Genomic DNA, 8072 nt, shown 5'->3' with positions numbered 1-8072 from the left:
AAAGCTGAGACCCAGGAGCTGTGAGAACAAAGAAGAGAAAGGGAAACCTCTCCCAGCAGCCTCAGAAGCAGCGGATTAAAGCTCCACAATCAACTTCATGTACCCTGCATCTGTGGAATACATGAATAGACAACAAATCATCCCAAATTGAGTAGCCAGGAGTCAGTGCTGTGTCTCTGAGGTGGGAGAGCGAACTTCAGGACACTGGTCCACAAGAGACCTCCCAGCTCCACATAATATCAAACGGCGAAAATCTTCCAGAGATCTCCATCTCAACACCAGCACCCAGCTTCACTCAACGACCAGCAAGCTACAGTGCTGGACACCCTTTGCCAAACAACTAGCAAGACAGGAACACAACGCCACCCATTAGCAGAGAGGCTGCCTCAAATCATAAAAAGTCCGCAAACACTCCAAAACACACCACCAGACGTGGACCTGCCCACCAGAAAGACAAGATCCAGCCTCATTCACCAGAACACAGGCAGTAGTCCCCTCCACCAAGAAGCCTACACAACCCACTAAACCAACCTTAGCCACTGGGGACAGACACCAAAAACAACGGGAACTACGAACCTGCAGCCTGCAAAAAGGAGACCCCAAACACAGTAACATAAGCAAAATGAGAAGACAGAAAAACACACAGCAGGAGAAGGAGCAAGATAAAAACCCACCAGACCTAACAAATGAAGAGGTAATAGGCAGTCTATCTGAAAAAGAATTCAGAATAATGATGGTAAAGATGATCCAAAATCTTGGAAATAGAATAGACAAAATGCAAGAAGCAGTTAACAAGGACCTAGAAGAACTAAAGACGAATGAAGCATCGATTAAAAACACAATAAATGAAATAAAAAATACTCTAGATGGGATCAATAGCAGAATAACTGAGGCAGAAGAACGGATAAGTGAGGTGGAAGATAAAATAGTGGAAATAACTGCTGCAGAGCAAAATAAAGAAAAAAGAATGAAAAGAACAGAGGACAGTCTCAGAGACCTCTGGGACAACATTAAACGCACCAACATTCGAATTATAGGGGTTCCAGAAGAAGAAGAGAAAAAGAAAGGGACTGAGAAAATATTTGAAGAGATTATAGTTGAAAACTTCCCTAATATGGGAAAGGAAATAGTTAATCAAGTCCAGGAGGCACAGAGAGTCCCATACAGAATAAATCCAAGGAGAAATACACCAAGACACATATTAATCAAACTGTCAAAAATTAAACACAAAGAAATCATATTAAAAGCAGCAAGGCAAAAACAACAAATAACACACAAGGGAATCCCCATCAGGATAACAGCTGATCTCTCAGCAGAAACTCTACAAGCCAGAAGGGAGTGGCAGGACATACTTAAAGTGATGAAGGAGAAAAACCTGCAACCAAGATTACTCTACCCAGCAAGGATCTCATTCAGATTTGATGGAGAAATTAAAACGTTTACAGACAAGCAAAAGCTGAGAGAGTTCAGCACCACCAAACCAGCTTTACAACAAATGCTAAAGGAACTTCTCTAGGCAAGAAACACAACAGAAGGAAAAGAACTACAATAACGAAACCAAAACAATTGAGAAAATGGGAATAGGAACATACATATCAATAATTACCTTAAATGTAAATGGACTAAATGCTCCCACCAAAAGACACAGACTGGCTGAATGGATACAAAAACAAGACCCATATATATGCTGTCTACAAGAGACCCACTTCAGACCTAGAGACACATACAGACTGAAAGTAAGGGGATGGAAAAAGATATTCCATGCAAATGGAAACCAAAAGAAAGCTGGAGTAGCAATTCTCATATCAGACAAAATAGACTTTAAAATAAAGACTACTAGAAGAGACAAAGAAGGACACTACATAATGATCAAGGGATCAATCCAAGAAGAAGATATAACAATTGTAAATATTTATGCACCAAACATAGGAGCACCTCAATACATAAGGGAAATATTAACAGCCATAAAAGGAGAAATCGACAGTAACACAATCATAGTAGGGGACTTTAACACCCCACTTTCACCAATGGACAGGTCATCCAAAATGAAAATAAATAAGGAAACACAAGCTTTAAATGAGACATTAAACAAGATGGACTTAATTGATATTTATAGGACATTCCATCCAAAAGCAACAGAATACACATTTTTCTCAAGTGCTCATGGAACATTCTCCAGGATAGATCATATCTTGGGTCACAAATCAAGCCTTGGTAAATTTAAGAAAATTGAAATTGTATCAAGTATCTTTTCCGACCACAATGCTATGAGACTAGATATCAATTACAGGAAAAGAGCTGTAAAACATACAAACACATGGAGGCTAAACAATACACTACTTAATAACGAAGTGATCACTGAAGAAATCAAAGAGGAAATTAAAAAATACCTAGAAACAAATGACAATGGAGACACGACGACCCAAAACCTATGGGATGCAGCAAAAGCAGTTCTAAGAGGGAAGTTTATGGCAATACAATCCCACCTTAAGAAACAGGAAATATCTCGAATAAACAACCTAACCTTGCACCTAAAGCAATTAGAGAAAGAAGAACAAAAACATCCCAAAGTTAGCAGAAGGAAAGAAATCATAAAAATCAGATCAGAAATAAATGAAAAAGAAATGAAGGAAACGATAGCAAAGATCAATAAAACTAAAAGCTGGTTCTTTGAGAAGATAAACAAAATTGATAAACCATTAGCCAGACTCATCAAGAAAAAAAGGGAGAAGACTCAAATCAATAGAATTAGAAATGAAAAAGGAGAAGTAACAACTGACACTGCAGAAATACAAAAGATCATGAGAGATTACTATAAGCAACTCTATGCCAATAAAATGGACAACCTGGAAGAAATGGACAAATTCTTAGAAATGCACAACCTGCCAAGACTGAATCAGGAAGAAATAGAAAATATGAACAGACCAATCACAAGCACTGAAATTGAAACTGTGATTAAAAATCTTCCAACAAACAAAAGCCCAGGACCAGATGGCTTCACAGGCGAATTCTATCAAGCATTTAGAGAAGAGCTAACACCTATCCTTCTCAAACTCTTCCAAAATATAGCAGAGGGAGGAACACTCCCAAACTCATTCTACGAGGCCACCATCACCTTGATACCAAAACCAGACAAGGATGTCACAAAGAAAGAAAACTACAGGCCAATATCACTGATGAACATAGATGCAAAAATCCTCAACAAAATACTAGCAAACAGAATCCAACAGCACATTAAAAGGATCATACACCATGATCAAGTGGGGTTTATTCCAGGAATGCAAGGATTCTTCAATATACGCAAATCAATCAACGTGATACACCATATTAACAAACTGAAGGAGAAAAACCATATGATCATCTCAATAGATGCAGAGAAAGCTTTTGACAAAATTCAACACCCATTTATGATAAAAACCCTGCAGAAAGTAGGCATAGAGGGAACTTTCCTCAACATAATAAAGGCCATATATGACAAACCCACAGCCAGCATCGTCCTCAATGGTGAAAAACTGAAACCATTTCCACTAAGATCAGGAACAAGACAAGGTTGCCCACTCTCACCACTCTTATTCAACATAGTTTTGGAAGTTTTAGCCACAGCAATCAGAGAAGAAAAGGAAATAAAAGGAATCCAAATGGGAAAAGAAGAAGTAAAGCTGTCACTGTTTGCAGATGACATGATCCTATACATAGAGAATCCTAAAGATGCTACCAGAAAACTACTAGAGCTAATCAATGAATTTGGTAAAGTTGAAGGATACAAAATTAATGCACAGAAATCTCTGGCATTCCTATATACTAATGATGAAAAATCTGAAAGTGAAATCAAGGAAACACTCCCATTTACCATTGCAACAAAAAGAATAAAATATCTAGGAATAAACCTACCTAAGGAGACAAAAGACCTGTATGCAGAAAATTATAAGACACTGATGAAAGAAATTAAAGATGATACAAATAGATGGAGAGATGTACCATGTTCTTGGATTGGAAGAATCAACATTGTGAAAATGACTCTACTACCCAAAGCAATCTACAGATTCAATGCAATCCCTATCAAACTACCAATGGCATTTTTCACAGAACTAGAACAAAAAATTTCACAATTTGTATGGAAACACAAAAGACCCCGAATAGCCAAAGCAATCTTGAGAACGAAAAACGGAGCTGGAGGAATCAGGCTCCCTGACTTCAGATTATACTACAAAGCTACAGTAATCAAGACAGTATGGTACTGGCACAAAAACAGAAAGATAGATCAATGGAACAGGATAGAAAGCCCAGAGATAAACCCACGCACATATGGTCACCTTATCTTTGATAAAGGAGGCAGGAATGTACAGTGGAGAAAGGACAGTCTCTTCAATAAGTGGTGCTGGGAAAACTGGACAGGGACATGTAAAAGTATGAGATTAGATCACTCCCTAACACCATACACAAAAATTAGCTCAAAATGGATTAAAGACCTAAATGTAAGGCCAGACACTATCAAACTCTTAGAGGAAAACATAGGCAGAACACTCTATGACATAAATCACAGCAAGATCTTTTTTGACCCACCTCCTAGAGAAATGGAAATAAAGACAAAAATAAACACATGGGACCTAATGAAACTTAAAAGCTTTTGCACAGCAAAGGAAACCATAAACAAGACGAAAAGACAACCCTCAGAATGGGAGAAAATATTTGCAAATGAAGCAACTGACAAAGGATTAATCTCCAAAATTTATAAGCAGCTCATGCAGCTCAATAGCAAAAAAACAAACAACCCAATCCAAAAATGGGCAGAAGACCTAAATAGACATTTCTCCACAGAAGATATACAGACAGCCAACAAACACATGAAAGGATGCTCAACATCTTTACTCATTAGAGAAATGCAAATCAAAACTACAATGAGATATCATCTCACACCAGTCAGAATGGCCATCATCAAAAAATCTAGAAACAATAAATGCTGGAGAGGGTGTGGAAAAAAGGGAACACTCTTGCACTGCTGGTGGGAATGTGAATTGGTACAGCCACTATGGAGAACGGTATGGAGGTTCCTTAAAAAACTACAAATAGAACTACCATATGACCCAGCAATCCCACTACTGGGCATATACCCTGAGAAAACCATAATTGAAAAAGAGACATGTACCAAAATGTTCATAGCAGCCCTATTTACAATAGCCCGGAGATGGAAACAACCTAAGTGTCCATCATCGGATGAATGGATAAAGAAGATGTGGCACATATATACAATGGAATATTACTCAGCCATAAAAAGAAACGAAATTGAGCTATTTGTAATGAGGTGGATGGACCTAGAGTCTGTCATACAGAGTGAAGTAAGTCAGAAAGAGAAAGACAAATACTGTATGCTGACACATATATATGGAATTTAAGAAAAAAATGTCATGAAGAACATAGGGGTAAGACAGGAATAAAGACACAGACCTACTAGAGCATGGACTTGAGGATATGGGGAGGGGGAAGGGTAAGCTGTGACAAAGTGAAAGAGCAGCATGGACATATATACACTACCAAACGTAAGGTAGATAGCTAGTGGGAAACAGCCGCATAGCACAGGGAGATCAGCTCGGTTCTTTGTGACCGCCTGGAGGGGTGGGATAGGGAGGGTGGGAGGGAGACGCAAAAGGGAGGGGATATGGGAACATATGTATATGTATAACTGATTAAATTTGTAAAATAAAAAAAAAAAAAAAAAAATCCTCACAACAAGCCTACGAGGAAAGTGCTATTATCCTTACTTATAGGCGAGGAAAACTGATAAAAAGACAGTAATGACTTTGTATCAAAGAAAGTAATGTGAATGAGTCATTCAAGCAGGGAATTTAAAGAGCTATGTTCAGCTGTGCACATAATGTCTGATTGATAAAGGTCAAGGTTCCCTCTTGGCCAGTTTCCTTGAGTTAGTTAATCAAATACCAGTCTCTTAAGAAGTTGCACGGCAAAATGCATCAAAATGCACCTCTAAGTCTTGAGATTAAAACTAGTCTTTTATCATCACTGCTGTGGCACTGTTGCTTTGCATATTAAAGAACTCATACAGTTTTGATACTGCAACTTTTTGATAGCAGGTTTTCAGTGTTCTAAATTTGGGTTCATGGTGAAACTAAAGGGGAACTTTTCTATCCAAAGTAATAAAATCTAACGGAAAAAAAAAAAAAAAGTGTCCAGGGTCACGGAACCAGAGAGCAGCAGCAGCAGGATCTGGACCCAGGATGCAGGCTGCAGGCTGCAGAGTCTCCTTTCTTGACCACAACTCAACTCTGCATTAAAAAATGCACATTGATAATGAAAAATACCTGCCAAATAGCATATTTACAGATTCTCTTGTTAAATCCCCACAAAAATCCTATGAGGTAATCCCAGTCCAACCCTGAAAGAAACCTAGACTGGGGAACATTCTACAGTATACCCTACTCCTCAAGACTGTCAAGGTCATGGAAAATAAGGGAAGATCGAGAAACTGTCACAGACCAGAGGAGACTGGGGGCAAGACAACAAAATGCAACATGGCTTCCTGGATTGGATCCTGGAACATGATGAGGCCATCAATGGAAAAACTGGGCAAATCAAAATAAAGCCTGGAGTTTAATTAATAGTAATTTACCAACATTCATTTGTTAGTTTTGACAGATGTTCCATGGTAATGTAAGAAGTAAACGACGGAGAAAACTGGGTGAGAAGTCTAAGGGAAAACTCCATACTGTTTTTGCAACTTTTCTGTAAATCTAAAATTCCTCTAAAATAAAAAGTTTATTAAGGAAAAATCCCTATGGGGTAGATTCTGTAACTCTATTTTATAGAGAACTTCAACTTAGAGAAGATACCTTGCCCATAGTAACACAGCTGTGGGAGGATTCACATCCCAATAGGCCCCTAAAATGATTTAAACAGGATTCCATGTGATTCACTTAATCTCTTAGAAATTTTTTGTGGTATCCTAGGGGCACCATAGTCTGATGATCCCTGAGAGGGCCTGGCCTGGCTGTGTCCCTTTTCTCTTCCCCTTAACCCAGTAGTTGTATCGTACATTTATCGAATGCTTACACGCTTTATTTTCTTTAATCCTCAAAACAACCCTATGAAGTATTACTACATTTTATAGACAAGGAAAATAAAGCTTAGGGAGGTTCAGGAACTTGCCCAAGGTTACACAGCAACTAATCAGAACTGCTTGAACCCAAGTCTGTCTAAAACCAAAGTGTTGGCATAATCACTAACTACTCACTCCACCCTGCCTCTCCATGTGGTTTTCTTCCTTTTTTTTTTTTTTTGGCCTTAACTAGAGCAATAATTAATATGAAATACAGATAAGAAATGTCTGTTACACTGATAGAAACTTTCTTAAGCCACTTCACATAAGCTATGGCTGTCATCAGGAAACCAGTAACATTATACTCAAAGAAACTGTTCCTAGCATGTCTACAAGTTATATTTGCCACTTTACTAACAGAGCTGAGGTTTTGTTTCATTATCTTACTGTAAGAGTCAATATAGCTCTGGTGCAATGAGCTGGAGGCTCTTCTACCCTGTGCATCATAAACACCAATCGTCAAAGAAATCAAAGAAGATATATTGTTTTCATTTGTTACTGAAAGAAGCAGAAAGTATATAACTTTGTTTCCAAGTTCCAGGATGATTTTATAAAATATACAGTTGAAATACAATCTTGTAACTTTATTAGCCCTGTGTTTTGAGAAGGAAAATTCTTCGTTGTTCCACACCACTTTTTAAAGTCATGGTGCTCAGGCCCCATATAAACCTAGGCTTTTTTTCCTTTCCTTAAACACATTTGTGTTCTCTATTAAATTATTTCTAGGCAAAATGAGCCTTCTAGAAAGTAACTTCTTTTGCTTTTCAAATTCTAATTTCTAAGGAAACTACTGAGAGAACTGTGTTTGCTTCCACATAACAGGAAATTGCAAGGTTGCAGCTATGTCATTTCTTTGCCCTTGAAGTGAAGGAAGACCTAGTGTTTCTTTCTCCAGCCACCAGGGGAGACAAACCAGTTATGTTCTTGGTCAAGAGGCAGTAAAGAGAACAAAGCAGTAACC

This window comes from Mesoplodon densirostris, chromosome 11, assembly GCF_025265405.1.
Source record: "Mesoplodon densirostris isolate mMesDen1 chromosome 11, mMesDen1 primary haplotype, whole genome shotgun sequence".
In the NCBI taxonomy this organism is placed as follows: Eukaryota; Metazoa; Chordata; class Mammalia; order Artiodactyla; family Ziphiidae; genus Mesoplodon; species Mesoplodon densirostris.
The sequence above is the reverse complement of the archived record's forward strand: the minus strand, read 5'-3'. Positions refer to the sequence as shown.